This window comes from Anabrus simplex, chromosome 5 (genome assembly GCF_040414725.1).
Source record: "Anabrus simplex isolate iqAnaSimp1 chromosome 5, ASM4041472v1, whole genome shotgun sequence".
In the NCBI taxonomy this organism is placed as follows: Eukaryota; Metazoa; Arthropoda; class Insecta; order Orthoptera; family Tettigoniidae; genus Anabrus; species Anabrus simplex.
Window position 1 is genome coordinate 296,838,120 of NC_090269.1, and position 15,466 is coordinate 296,853,585.

The window sequence follows — 15,466 nt, forward strand, 5'->3', positions numbered from 1 at the left end:
TTTCATCCTCTTCATTCTTACTATCATATATCATGCCATTCATTTCATCTCATTAACTCATCTGATTAGGTTGACGTCATGAAAGTCATCTGGTCGTAAAAACTCGCTACGAAGATTCATCTCACTGCATAACCGAACCCCGTAGAGAAAGGGTACAAGTGTTGGACACGTATACATTTAGAGCAAACATATAGGACACAAGATAGACGATAATAATAATAAACAAGGAATAATACATATATCAGTCAAGGTGCCATTTTGAGTCCGTGGAATAGGAAGCCATTTTCCATCAATCCATGATTCTGTCTGTCTGTCTGTCTGTCTGTCTGTCTGTCTGTCTGTCTGTCTGTCTGTCTGTCTGTCTGTCTGTCTGTCTGTCTGTCTGTCTGTCTGTCTGTCTGTCTGTCTGTCTGTCTGTCTGTCTGTCTGTCTGTCTGTCTGTCTGTCTGTCTGTCTGTCTGTCTTCATGTGTGCGATGCCCAGCCAAATCCACGGCAAACAAAGATCTAAAATGTTTGTCATAGGTGCGCACAGGTTTTCACCTAAGACTCATGCCTGTGTCTGAGAGCAATTCTTGCACCAAGACATGAAGCTGTCAACTTCATCAACAAGCAACACTCACAAGAATTATCGGGTTTTCTATAAATTGAAAAGTCTATCGACACGACATGTCATACAGATGAGGCTGTCAACTGCACGACATATATTTTGAAAAATTTGGAGTCACCTGGAGTACCCTCGAACATCTTGGGGTGGACGATTGTGGCCCCGATTATCCTTCTCAGGAATATGAACCCTTCCCTCTGCAATTAACAAACTGATGACGAATATTACTGAAGCCACCATCATGACCGAGCATGCCGCGGGCGAAGTAGTATTCCTCGGACTGTAAGTCCATTGAGTAGGAAGCCATTTTCGGCCCGCGACACGAGGAGCCATCAGCCCGTAATATTCGGAAGTGTCTGTGTGTGTGTGCGAAGCCCAGTCGAATCTGCGACACACAGAGTTCTGAAATTTTGACATAGGACAGCCGCTTAAAGTTGTAGGACTCCATCTTGGATAACGGTGCTTCTGCCATTGTCAACTGTACGTGGATTGTTCAAGAGTTCGAAAGGCAAACACAACACAGTATACATCTTAGCTCCGAATGGAAGGACATTAATATAATTTATCCTGAAGCTCTATAAGGAAACAGTATATTTTGTATTATATTACATGGTCTTTCACATTGTTTTAATATTATTTGTACCATCCATCAAGCCGGTATCTTAAGCATTGAAAGTAACAATATAATAAAAATTAAATAATGTATTTCATGCATTTTACGTCAAAACGGTGTGAGTTAATAAAAATAATGTTTTAATTTGCTTTTAAATAAATAGTTTTGAAACATCTAACGGTTGAATTAATAAACGCGGGCAACGCCGCGGGCACATGCTAGTGTATATATAAAACAGGCGAGGCAAATGAGAGAGTAGAGAATTTCAGCAGAAATTAATGAATAAAATATATAAATCGTTTACTTGTTAAATTATTGAAAACAAGAATGGATTACACAGAGAACGATAGCAAAATAGTTTTGTGTTGACAATTGGGCTTCAGTAAGAATTGATGGTAGAATGAGTTCTTGGTTCAGGGTACTTACAGGAGTTAGACAAGGCTGTAATCTTTCACCTTTGCTGTTCGTAGTTTACATGGATCATCTGCTGAAAGGTATAAAATGGCAGGGAGGGATTCAGTTAGGTGGAAATGTAGTAAGCAGCCTGGCCTATGCTGACGACTTGGTCTTAATGGCAGACTGTGCCGAAAGTCTGCAGTCTAATATTTTGGAACTTGAAAATAGGTGCAATGAGTATGGTATGAAAATTAGCCTCTCGAAGACTAAATTGATGTCAGTAGGTAAGAAATCCATCAGAATTGAATGTCAGATTGGTGATACAAAGCTAGAACAGGTCGATAATTTCAAGTATTTAGGTTGTGTGTTTTCCCAGGATGGTAATATAGTAAGTGAGATTGAATCAAGGTGTAGTAAAGCTAATGCAGTGAGCTCGCAGTTGCGATCAGCAGTATTCTGTAAGAAGGAAGTCAGCTCCCAGACAAAACTATCTTTACATCGGTCTGTTTTCAGATCAACTTTGCTTTATAGGAGCGAAAGCTGGGTGGACTCAGGATATCTTATTCATAAGTTAGAAGTAACAGACATGAAAGTAGCAAGAATGATTGCTGGTACAAACAGGTGGGAACAATGGCAGGAGGGTAGTCGGAATGAGGAGATAAAGGCTAATTTAGGAATGAACTCGATGGATGAAGCTGTACGCATAAACCGGCTTCGGTGGTGGGGTCATGTGAGGCGAATGGAGGAGGATAGGTTACCTAGGAGAATAATGGACTCTGTTATGGAGGGTAAGAGAAGTAGAGGGAGACCAAGATGACGATGGTTAGACTCAGTTTCTAACGATTTAAAGATAAGAGGTATAGAACTAAATGAGGCCACAACACTAGTTGCAAATCGAGGATTGTGGCGACGTTTAGTAAATTCTCAGAGGCTTGCAGACTGAACGCTGAAAGGCATAACAGTCTATAATGATAATGTATGTATGTATGTTTTAAAACTATACGTCAAAATGAAATGAAAAAATAAATACTAACTGAAAGAATGAAGGGTAAAATAAATGTTTGTCTTAGAATATGTAGCATTGCATTACATCTAGAACAAAAAGGAAGTAAGGAAATAAAACAGGGAAGATAATTTATGGACTGAACATGACCATTATTAGCTTTAAGTAAAACATTTAATGTAGCAATAGTAAAATATTTTAATTTAGTGCATGTTTCGAATAAATGTATTGCAATAAATGAATACTCTTTCCCCAGTTTCCGACGATCCGGAACTAAAGATGGAAATAAACTATTCTATTCTAACATATAAATTGCTTACGAAACGCGTTTTTCGTATTTAAAATATATCCTAATCCCTCCAGCCTCCATCAACGTGCATTAATAACCTCTGAAATCAAATTAAAATTACTTGATTCCTTTATAAAACCCTCAGCTCTTAAATGTTTTCCTGATATTCTTTTATTCGTATCTTCTATATTCACAAGAGCTTGGGCTTTTCTCATCATTATTCTAGAATAAATTTAAAAGACTTTAGCAACCATTCATGTAAAACCTTAAATAGAACGGCTTCATATAATCCACCAGAATTTCTTTTCAGTGAATACGTCTGCGTTTTGAAAGGGTCGCTACAGAATCGAAGCATTGAAAACTATTTAGGACTGTCTGTTTTTTTTTATCTTTAAGATTCCAACTGCGGTCGGTAGCATTTAAATGCCACACCTGCGTGTCGTTGGCTTGAGGTAGGTTAAAGGAACTTCTGCGAAATAAATACCGAAACCCCACCGTCATTTATAATGAATAACACTAGAGATTAAATAGGTAAATCTGTTATTATCATTATTATTATCTGTAGTACCCGTAGTTGACGGTACAGTGACATACCGTATGAATTTTTACATTTTTGTCCATCCTTAATATTATTTCGCAGATTCTGAAGAACATCAGTAGGTATGCCTCACCCTGTCGGCGTCTTGTCGTGACGTACTCGCTTCCTTGCTATTTGTGGCACTTTTCAGTTTCATAGTTTTTACATTATTTCTGATCTGGCGTTGATATCCTTCCGGAATAAAAGAAGGCCAAATATCAGTTTAATTTTCAAAATATACTGACAGATGTGCAAAGCCTTTAAAACGTTGCCGGAACGGATCTCCATAGCAACTCTTTAAGGGCTCTTGATCTTAAACCTTCACACAACTTCCACTCTTGTTTCCCTTATTTGTCACTGTATCGCAAGAAGTACAGAATAAAAATTTGCCATGCGATATGTTCGTGTAAAATGAACATTAAGAGAGATATATCGAGCTTTACGTTTTAGGCCCGTTCTGAAAAACTTCGAGTAGCTGAATATTGGTGAATAACTTACAGATAAGGTCCTTCTCCACCTCATTATAAACTGAAACACCAATTATCATTAAAATCCACCTATCTATTTTGCCGTGATGCTATAACAGACACAGGCAAATCATCGCAGCGCCTGCGAAATTCGCTATGTAATAATGTTGTGGGAGAAATACTGACCCGCAGCACATGTTATAAAGAGCGAGAATTCTTTGACATAATTCGCACAATATTGTACCTTAAATGGGAGAAACGTACCGGGCAAATTTCTAAGCTGAAATATGTCACACAGCAGTTTACGCAGACGCAACGACGGTATAGGTCGTGTATGACTTCAGTATTGTTCACTAAGTTTTACAATATTAAAATTCTTCCACCGTTTTGATACTTTTTTATTTGCCTTTTGGCAATGAATGGACATTGTTTTTAAGCTTACCAACTATGTAATCATACGTTCTCATATCATTAACACACTAACCCCTACATTGTTTTTAATATCATTTTAATTGGTATTTTAGTATTTTTTAAGTGAATCAATGTACCTGCAAATTAACGTGTTTAAAATCTTAGCAATTCACCTAAGCTATAATAACAGCTGAGGATGTTCCTTAATAAAGAACGAAACATGTACTGTTGAGAAATAAAAATTTGCCAAAAGGCAAATAAAAAAGTATCAAAACGGTGGAAGAATTTTAATATTGTAAAACTTAGTGATTAGATTTTGATACGGAAAATGAAGCTGATTACTTGCAATTCAGCATTGTTGCCAGAATACAATATTGACCGACTTGATTATCGTGTTTAAAAGCAATGCTGCCATGTGAAATTCTTGATGAAATGAAAAAGGCACATTTCCTCACTTTTCACGAACAGTACTCTGCTGGCATTCTGAAAATGCGAAGTTCAAAAGTTGGAATGACCCCGCCACAGGCAGAGCTGAACACTGATCTGCCGTTTGCCGTTAAGTGTGCACACTCCCCATCAGCACCTCATAGCAGGGATCGAATAGCCAGAATACTATGTAGAACCAGTGTGTCACGTACCAGTAGTTATCCTAACTACACTGACTTAGCAAAAGTCATGGGATAATCACCTATTAGCGTGTGGGGCCTCCTCTGGCCCTGCGAACTGCAGTGAGACGCCGTGGAAGTGAGTCGACAAGTCCCTGGTAGTCCTCTGAACGCAGCTGACACCAAATCGTTTGCAGAGTGGCCGCCAATGCTGGTCTGTTTATGGGTGCAGGATCCATGGCACGGAGCCTGCGTTCAAGGATATCCCAGATATGCTCGATAGGGTTCATATCGGGGCTCCTGGGTGGCCATTGCAGTCGTTGAACCTCTGCTGCATGTTCCTGGAACCATTCCTGGGCGACGTGGGAGCGATGTGGTGGCGCGTTATCATCTTGAAACACCGCAGAACCGTCTGGGCGCTGGAAGGCCAAAAATGGGCGGAGATGGTCTCCGAGCAGCTCAACATACCGCGTAACATTCAAAATCTCTACAGAACAACTAGGGGCCCCATTCCATACCAGGAAAATGCACGTCAGATCATAACATAGACACCAGGGCCCTGGACCACACCTTCGAGGCAGGCGGGATCCATCGCTTCATGTGGTCTGCGCCATACACGGTGCCTCCCGTCGGCATGGTGCAGTTGAAATCGTGATTCGTCCGACCATATCACGTTACGCCATTGTTCCAGTGTCCATCCCTGGTGACTGGTGACAAATGCGCGTCGTTGTGCCCGATGACGTTGGGTAAACAGTGGCACCCGTTTGCGGCGCCGGCTCCCATACCCCTGAGAACGCATGTTCCTACAGATTGTCCACTGAGAGACGTGTCTAACACGGCCTGTGTTGAATTGAGCCGTGATTTGTTGCACGGTTGCCCGTCTGTCACTATTGACAATCCGTCTCAGATGTCGCCAGTCACGGTCATCGAGGGTGGCTGGACGGCCGGTCGTTCGTCTGTTGTGGACGGTGACACCCGCATTCAACCATTCACGAGACACCCTGGACACGGTTGATCGTGTGAAGCCGAATTCCCGCACCACTTCCAAAATCGCACTTCCCACCCGTCGGACACCGACCACCATACCCCGTTCGAACGGTGTCAGCTCACGACGACGTTCCATGTTACATCTATCACACGCACAGCCACTGCTCACAAGGTCTCCTATACAACTGCCGCTGGCACAGGTGGCGTGTGGTGCGCAGACAACACACCTGCGCATCAGTGCTCCACTGTCCCATGACATTTGCTAAGTCAGTGTAGATGAACCAGAGGAATAGCATGATATTGTGTCTTGAAGATGGGTGGCAGTAGAACGAAGCCCATCACAACAAACAGTAGACAATGTAATGCTATTTTTGGTCAATCTCATGGTCTTTCGATATTGTGAGCCTTCAAATTTAGTTTTCTTCCGACTGTGATAACAGGGCATCCGATGTAAAAGAAATCCTTCTTCCTCTCTTTCCTCCTTTCATGACTCTCTCGTGTCTTCCTCTTAAAGTGATTGTTCCTGCACGATGTGTATTCTCATTTTGGTAGTCATCTTCACAATTTTCCTTGTCGATACGGGCTGTTAACCAAGCGATTTTTTTACCTTAAGGCAATCACCCATTTAACGCGATTGAACAATACTTCCATGTTAGGGATGATAGGACCACTAATAATATAGATATTTGATACTTAATTTTATGCCTTCCCATAACCTACCATTTCACGCAGCTTCAATAAAATTATTTAAAGGCTAGGCTGTAGTGTCTTAGCTCCCGACTTTACATACCGACTTTCATTAAATTTTGTTGTGTTAAGCTTTTTTTTTCGAGACTCGGCGTTGATATGGACTAAGAAAGAAAAGTCTAAATTCATTAATACGTCTATCATAGCCATTAAGCTATAAAATAATAATAATAATAATAATAATAATAATAATAATAATAATTGCTTTACGTCCCACTAACTACTATTACGTTTTTCGGAGACGCCGAGGTGCTGAAATTTCGTTCCGCAGGAGTTCTTTTATCTTGCATTAAATATATTGACACGAGGCTGGTGTATTTGAGTATCTTCAAATACCACCGGACTGATCCAGGATGCACCTGCCAAGTTGGAGTCAGAAAGCCAGCGCCTCAATCGTCTGAGCCACTCAATCCGGCATATATAAGACACTAGCTGTTAGCCGCTGCTTCGCTCGCGTGGATTTCGTAATTTGATAAAAGTAATCCGAAAATCCCTAAATTATGAAAATCAACGAAAAACTGAATTTCATTTACCTCAGATTCTTCTTGTAAACCACGTTTATGGTAATGCCTTTTGGGATTAAGATGACCACGCTACTGCCAGACTTAACTCAGGAACATGCGACATAGACATGTGAGAAACAATCCTCTCTCAAGTCGAAAAAAAAGGGTTTCTTCATCTTTAAAGGACAATCCAGACACCTATTTTCACGACTGTAACATTTTCAGTTTTGGAGATATAAGTATCCCCATAAAAAGAATTCAAACACACACACACACCGCCATCCACCTAAGTGCATTTCCCGAAAACAAAAACATATTTTTTTCTTTATTTTTAAAGGAGATTCCAATTTTCACGTCTGTAACAGTTTTTGAGATATAAGTATCTTCATCAATTACAGCTGAGAAGTTTTTATTATAATAGCAGGCACCTTCCCTACTGCCCGTCAAAACTGAGTTGTGCTGTTATCATTATAATGACAGGGCCCTTTTCTTAATGATAGTCACATCGAGTTGGTGAGTTTCCATTATAAAAACAAGGCCACTATGCCTAATGCCAGTCACATTTCAGATGGGTAATTTTTTTATAATTGCGGGCACACTTGCCTACTCACAAACACAATCGGTTAGAGGAGTTTTGAACAAAATTGCATGCTCTCTTGACTTCTGCCATTGAAATCGAGAAGGGAATTATTAATTACAATGGTAGTCCCTCCTTACTAATGATAGTTACAAAGATGTTGGAAAAGGATCCCATTCCTACTGCCAATCAAAGTCGATATGGAGAGTAATTATTACAATACCAGACGCCCTGCTGTTGACAGTCACTATCGATGTAAAATATTAATTATAATGGCAAACACACTCTTTCTACATAGCTACAAATGGACTTCAATGTGTATATATAGATCGACATACGAAGTATAAGCATGTTTACAATATTGCAAACCTTAATTTACAGATTAACTGCTGCTAAACGATACATCATATCGACAAACGGATTGTACCTTAAGACGCCTCATTTAGTTGTCTAAATGGTTGGTCTTAAGATATTTTCTCCTGTCTCATCTATTTATGGGTAAAATTGAGTTAGAAACGTCGAATAAAGAGAAATTTGGGTGAGGTTTTCTCACAGTTTATTGCTTTTGGTACTAATATGACAGCTACAAACATAGACTTTGGCTCACGTACGAATACTCGATGGGCCAATGTTCGTGTAGAATTAGCTGATTCTACCTTTCGCATAAGTGATTCAAACTACGAATTATACATGTAGAAAGAGCAACATGTAGGTATAATCGAGAAATAGAGACAAATCTAACATATAAGGAATAGAAATATGATGAAACATCATAGGACCAACGTTGTAGATCACTGAAAATCGAACGGAGATTGTGCCATCCCTTTTGTGATAGGACTTACAATTTAGCCGCGAAATACCTCTAAACGAAGGTCTGCACCGTCATGAAAATTGCCTCCATACTTCAAAATTCTTCGGGGATAAAAAGTGGAAAATTTGAATATCCTGGAAGTTTTTGTCGATTACCGGCTAAAACGTATATTTTTGGCTAATTTCAATTTTCTAGCTCGTCTGGCAGATTGTGCCACAATGTTGATTTTGGGCGAGAGGGGTGAAATTTAGGACATTCAGGAAACTATAGCTAAAAATATGCAGATGGTCATTATTACCCCTTAAACGGATAGCTGTACGAAAATTTCGCCATAATAGTCAATGCACAGACACACGGACGTAACGATTTTATTTATATAGATAGATAAGTAATCTGCTCCATGTACAACACCTTTTGGGCTATGTCCGCTGGACTTAGCCTGCAAAACCGACCGTTCAAGATATCTCCCTTATTAATTCTCCTGTCGAAAAAATGCCCATTAGAAAAAAGGTTTAGAAATGGATTTCCATCAAGACTGGTCGATTTTCAGTCAGGTTGGTCTTGTATGTGCTGTGGAAGAGTAAAATCACCGTTTAGATTCGCAATAAATCCTCAGTCTATTCGTGGAATTTGAAATGGTATGGACCTTAAAACCTACATTTGGCCAGGTGGATGGTAAATAGCCTATAAAGTTTGGTTGAAATATCTTCAGTAATTTTTAAGTTATAAGAAATACGCTTACACGCACCCGCTCTGGAGTTAAGTCCGGTGGGACTTGGATAAAAAAGGTCCGTTAATGACATTTCCCTCATTAATCCTCGTATGGAAATGATGCACATGAGGAAAAAAGGTTTAGAAATTGTTTTCCATTAAGGCGTGTAAATTTCCGTTAAGTTTGGTTGAGTATATTTTGTGGGAGTGCAAAATCATGGTTTCGGTTTAGTACACACCCCCAGTCAGTTCAGGGATTTAGAAACAATATTGGCCCTATACCTACCCAAGAACAGGTGAATTCTAAATATGAAGTTTGGTGGAAATATATCCAGTAGTTTTCAAGTTATAGACAAACAGACAAACAGACACCAAAGCTAAAAAAATATGCAGATGGTCATTATTACACCTGAAACGGATAACTGTAGGGAAATTTCGCCAAAATTGTCAATGTACAGACACACGGTCGTTACGACTTTATTTATATAGATAAGGGTTAGTTAACTGAAAGCGGGTCACCTGCGAAAAAGTATATTAGAACATTTTGTACCTCAAAAGTAATCACTAGAACTATTAAGACAAAATGCCACGTATAGTAATGCTTTCAAACGGCATTATCCTTCTTCACGACAACGCCCGCCCTCACACGTCCAACTCTGTGAGGAATTAAGGTACGAAGCTCTTCAACAACCTCCCTACAGCCTATAATTCTCCCAATGCGATTTTCACAACTTTGAGGAGCTGAAGGAATACCTTCGGACGATGATGTGTGTGCCTGTGTACAGATGTGGATTTTTCAATAGGACTGATCGCCTCATCACCCTGTGGGATAAATGTTTTTAACAGTTCTAGTCATTACTTTTGAGGTACGAAATGTTCTACAATTTTTGACAGGCGATCAGCTTTAATTTGACTGCCCTTTGTACTATTGCCTAATCCCTTTTTCTGACTGATAGGGATTCCTCTGGCAAGTGCTCTGGACACTAAAGACCGCTTCCTCAGCTGCGTTCGCGCTTTTATGGCTCTTCTGGCTTACAGAAAACATCGCCGTGATTTTCCTAGTTATGTAATGCATCCCAAACCTTATGAAATGCCAATCATTGACCTCAGTTCCAGCATTTCTCCTTTACCTCACGGAAAGTGGGACAACATTGCACTGCGCCTATACTGACAATATTACTCTACACCGATTCTCAAATCTCTGGCGCCATAATTCCTCCGTCTGATTACGCTATATTTCTTATTTATATGAAGTTTCACACTTAATGCTACTACATGAAGTTTTAGTATCATCTGTATATTACAAGAGTTTACTAAAACAGCTTTGGCAAATCCGTCCGTCCGTTCTACTGGAGCGATTTACTTCATTCTTGTTTTATTCTCTCTGGAATTGCCTGCCGGTGAATCATGAGAAATTGATGGCTCTCTAAGTTCAGCAAACTTTGAGTAATTATAAAATGAAATCATTAAATGATCAATCCAATAACTGCGGGCGAAGGCTTACCCTAACCCGCAATACATTCTGTACTTAGCGGGTTGCTAAGCGACTAACTCTTTCATTAATATTCTGATATATGTGATTTTCATCCTTAGTAATGTCATTGCATGCAGCCATCTTTGATTACTGCCTGTCAAGCTGGAGAGTTTACACTTCCTCTGACCACGGAAGAATACTATTCCCTGCTAAATACTCTTTAGTTCTCTAACCTTTCCCAGCTTCCAAATATATTCTGCATACGGTACAGCGTTCCTAGTAACTTAAAACATGCTAAGGGAAAAAAGCCTACGTACAAGCAGACCTCAACATGACATACGCCGTAGACTTTATCTGGGAACACCTATCGAAGGATAACCTACGAGCTGCACTAGAAAGAGTCAAGGCCATATATCTTAAAAAGTTCTCTGCCTGGTAAAAACCGCTCCTTCGAGACTAACCTATGAGCTCACAAGACAACCGTTCTATATTTGAGAACTGCGGTTAAAATTTTACGCCGGCCCCGTGGTGTAGGGGTAGCGTGCCTGCCTCTCACCCGGAGGCCCCGGGTTCGATTCCCGGCCAGGTCAGGGATTTTTACCTGGACCTGAGGGCTGGTTCGAGGTCCACTCAGCCTACGTGATTAGAATTGAGGAGCTATCTGACGGTGAGATAGCGGCCCCGGTCTAAAAAGCCAAGAATAACGGCCGAGAGGATTCGTCGTGCTGACCACACGACACCTCGTAATCTGCAGGCCTTCGGGCTGAGCAGCAGTCGCTTGGTAGGCCAAGGCCCTTCAAGGGCTGTAGTGCCATGGGGTTTGGTTTGTTTGGTTAAAATTTTAAATGCCATTGCCTTCTCCGACACAGTACCAAGTTAGAACTGCAGGATAAAAAGAGCGAATACATGGATAGATTTTTAACAAAGAGACGGCATGATGGCGTAAGAATGGATGAATTCAAACTACGAACTACAGCATGCGATAATGCACTTCTTATTAATTATTCATAAAACCATTGAAAAGGCAGGCAAAACAACACAACTACGACAGGCATATCAAGACGAGTTATCTGACCTCCTTATAACGAGTGCAGCGGAGTAGCACAGGTCCTCTAGTTATTCTGGATATTCTTATTTCTACCTTTGATTTTACCCCTACATGGCTTTCATTCTTTCTCGTGTAGATAGGTTATTCTTCGATAGGTGTTCCCAGATAATTTTCGTACTATATGTTGAACTCGGCGATACCATTCCTTCAACGTTCCATCGTTCAAGTTCCGTACTCGGAGTTTTTTTTTTTTTTTTTTTTTGCTATTTGCTTTACGTCCCACCGACACAGATAGGTCTTATGGCGACGATGGGACAGGAAAGGCCTAGGAATGGGAAGGAAGTGGCCATGGCCTTAATTAAGGTACAGCCCCAGCATTTGCCTGGTGTGAAAATGGGAAACCACGGAAAACCATATTCATGGCTACCGACACAGCTGCGCGCTCCTAACCGCACGGCCAACTCGCCCGGTTGGAGAGAATAGCTGCCCTGGGATCGTTTCCGAAGACAGGAATTACTATCCAAGAAAATAAGAGTTAATCACATCAGTATCGGAATATAAAACAAAATGTTAGGCATATGGAAGTTAGGAAAATTGCGCGATCTGGCCGTGCGTTCAGGGTCGCACAGCTGTGAGCCCGCATCCGGGAGATAGTGGTTTCGAACCCCACTCTCGGCAACCATGAATATGGCTTTCCGTTGTTTCCCAATTTTCCAGGAGGTAAATTCGTGAGTATCTCCTTTATTATAGGCCTTACAATAAAAATGTAACAGATATAAAAGTTGGGCATTTTTATCTTCTATAATTTTCTGTGCACTAGTTATGTAGAACTATTATATACGGAGATATTGAGAAGTTTGTGAAAAAATGTAATAATCGCGAATACCTCCCTTAATATTTTTCTGGTACTATAAAAACGCATGAAACATAAAAGACCGAAAATTGTATTTCCTGCGTTTGTTATGTTGCATTTTTCGATCGGACCAATGTTAACGGGGATGCTTAAAAATGAACTTCCAGACTTCTCCTAAACTACCATTTCACCTAGCTTGAATACATCGTTTATATAGCTTAGAATGTAGTGCCTTTTTCCTTGATAAAGTATGAAACTCCGTGAAATTCGATTCAGCACTTTCTCGTGATTTACGGACTGGTAGACAGACAGATATGACAAATGAATTTCCTTCCTATTCTGGATATGTTCGACACACAAATAGCAGTCTTAAAACATTTAGACCAAAGTGCGGTCAAATCTCTTATGATATTTATATTCGATGTGTAGCTCAGAAACACAGTTGAGAAGAGAAGGGGTTAAAAATATCACAACCCAGCATTTTCAAAATTTTGTTTTGCGGCAAGGGGGGTGATAGGTGATCTTAACTAATTTTGGGTCTCTGAACACGAATCCGTTGTCCGTTTCTACGTATCACATCGCGTTTTCTCGCAATAGGTATATAAACATAAGAGATAGACCTGAATATTGAATATAAAAATTACTGAAAATGTTGATAATTTTGGAAATATTTATATTTTTTGTATTATTATATATATTTTTTGAAATAGTTGAATATTGTCTTGAATTATTTTATACAATGAATAATTATTGAGTATAAAATTTCAATGAAATATTTAGCATTTATAGTAATATAATACTGTTCTACACAAAAACACATAAACAAACAACTCTGAGGCGATGAAAGCAATTTATTTTGACAATTAAACGTGATTTACAAGCAAACAGTCCTAGATATCCCCTTGGCTGCCAAGCGTCTGACTGCATCAAGTTTGTCTTTCCTTTTCAAACACCAACAGAAGTCGGCCATCATTGGTATCTTCTTTCTGCCTCCTTGATATCCTGGTGGAACTTCTCTCCCATCTCTTCACTAACAACCCCAAGATTCTCCGGAAAGTGATCGAGATGAGAATGAAGGAAGTACAGTTTCAGACTCATTCTACACCCAAGCTCTTTCATATCGTCCAACATCGTTTTCACTATTGTTTCGTATTGTTCATCTTTTACATTATCTAGGAACTTCGTTATGACGTCTCTTATTGAATTCCATGCAGCAAGTTCCACGGCATTCATCGTCTGTTCAAAGTTTCTGTCTTTCAGAACCTTTCTAATTAGTGGACCATTAAAAATGCCTTCCTTGACTTTTGCATCCGATAAATGTGAAAATTTGCTTATAATGTAATTGAAACAGGGGCTACTTTTGTCCAAGGCCTTAACGAACTGCTTCATGATTCCCAGTTGATGTGTAGCGGTGGCAGAATAATTTTTTGTGAGTCAGCTAAGGCAGTTTTTGTAACATTTTTCACACCCGGTGTCAAAACTTATCCCTTGGTCCAGGAAAGTGTAGACCAGTGTTTGTCCCTACCTCTACTATCCCATTCACATAAATAACAAGGGAATTTAGTGTAGCCTGCTTGTTGTCCTAATAGAATACCATACACCTTCAAGTCACTACACATATACCGGTGTTCATGATATTTGATTTTATCTAAAACAGTTTGCATTGTGATATCATTTTCTTTTAGTGAAACGGAATGTGCCACAGGAATCGAAGCTAGAATGTTTCAGTTATGAAGTAGTACAGCCTTTAAGCAAACTATGGCCACTCTAACAACAGCCGATTCGCTGTTTTTACAAAGCAACACTGTACCGCAATGACATATTTTCAGACAGTAAATGGCAAATAACACGAAAACTATATGTGATACAACAGAATCAATGACATTTCTGAAATCAGGAGACCTTATTTAGTTAAAATCACGTATCAGATGCTTTGCCGCAAAAATAATGCTGGGTAGTGTATTCGTTCTGGCCATTCTAGAAATTGTTTTCCTCTACTTTTTCCCCAGCTTCAGTTCTAGATGGAATGCTATCTAACAATCCTAGCCTCATTCACAAGGAAATTCGTCAGCAAAGACACTTTTCACGCACCAAGTATAAGTGGACTACATGTGGCTGTTTCCAAGCTCCAAGAAGAAAAACATCTGCAGTCACCAGAATTTTCGCTAAGTCAAATTTTGAAATTTAACCGTCGAAACCATTGAAGGAGTAATCACTCTCTGTTTCACATGGACCTTTTATACAGTGGCATTCAAGAAGCCGTAGAATTACCGTTAGTACTACAATTTTCAAGGGTTAGGGCACCTGATCATTAAGTGCGAAAGGTAAGAATTAGTTCATTTTGCACCCCTATGTGCGGGATATATAAGTGAATCTTCAGCCATTCACCACTGATCTGCATTTAGGGCGTCGCCCAGGTCGTAGAAACCCTGTCAGTTGTTTACCTAGTGAAGCAATTCATGATACACTCAATTCGCTTACAACTGGTCACATAATTAGCTCACCTTCGCAGGAATAAAAGAAATGCTAATTGTTCGATATTTCGTGACAGATGGTTGAAATGATCTATTATGTTTAGGGGCTCAAGTACGATAAATAAAAAGATGGCTCCATTTGGACATGTCTGCTGGTAATGACAGCTAAGTACCGTGAAAGTTGTGGCTGGGCCACTTGTTCCACAGTTCGTGATTGAGAGCGGTTTGGCTCGCTCCATTGTAAATGGCCGTTCGATTGGTTCATTTGTTTTTGTTTATCACACAGATTCAATACTAGAGGTTGCATATAAAAT

General features: G+C 39.9%; 1 protein-coding gene across 1 annotated transcript in view; it reads left to right on the forward strand.

The window, feature by feature from the left end:
- LOC136874502 (F-box/LRR-repeat protein 16) overlaps positions 1-15,466 on the forward strand; it is a 1,254,627-nt gene that overhangs the window by 949,221 nt on the left and 289,940 nt on the right. The gene's annotated exons all lie outside the window — the stretch shown is intronic.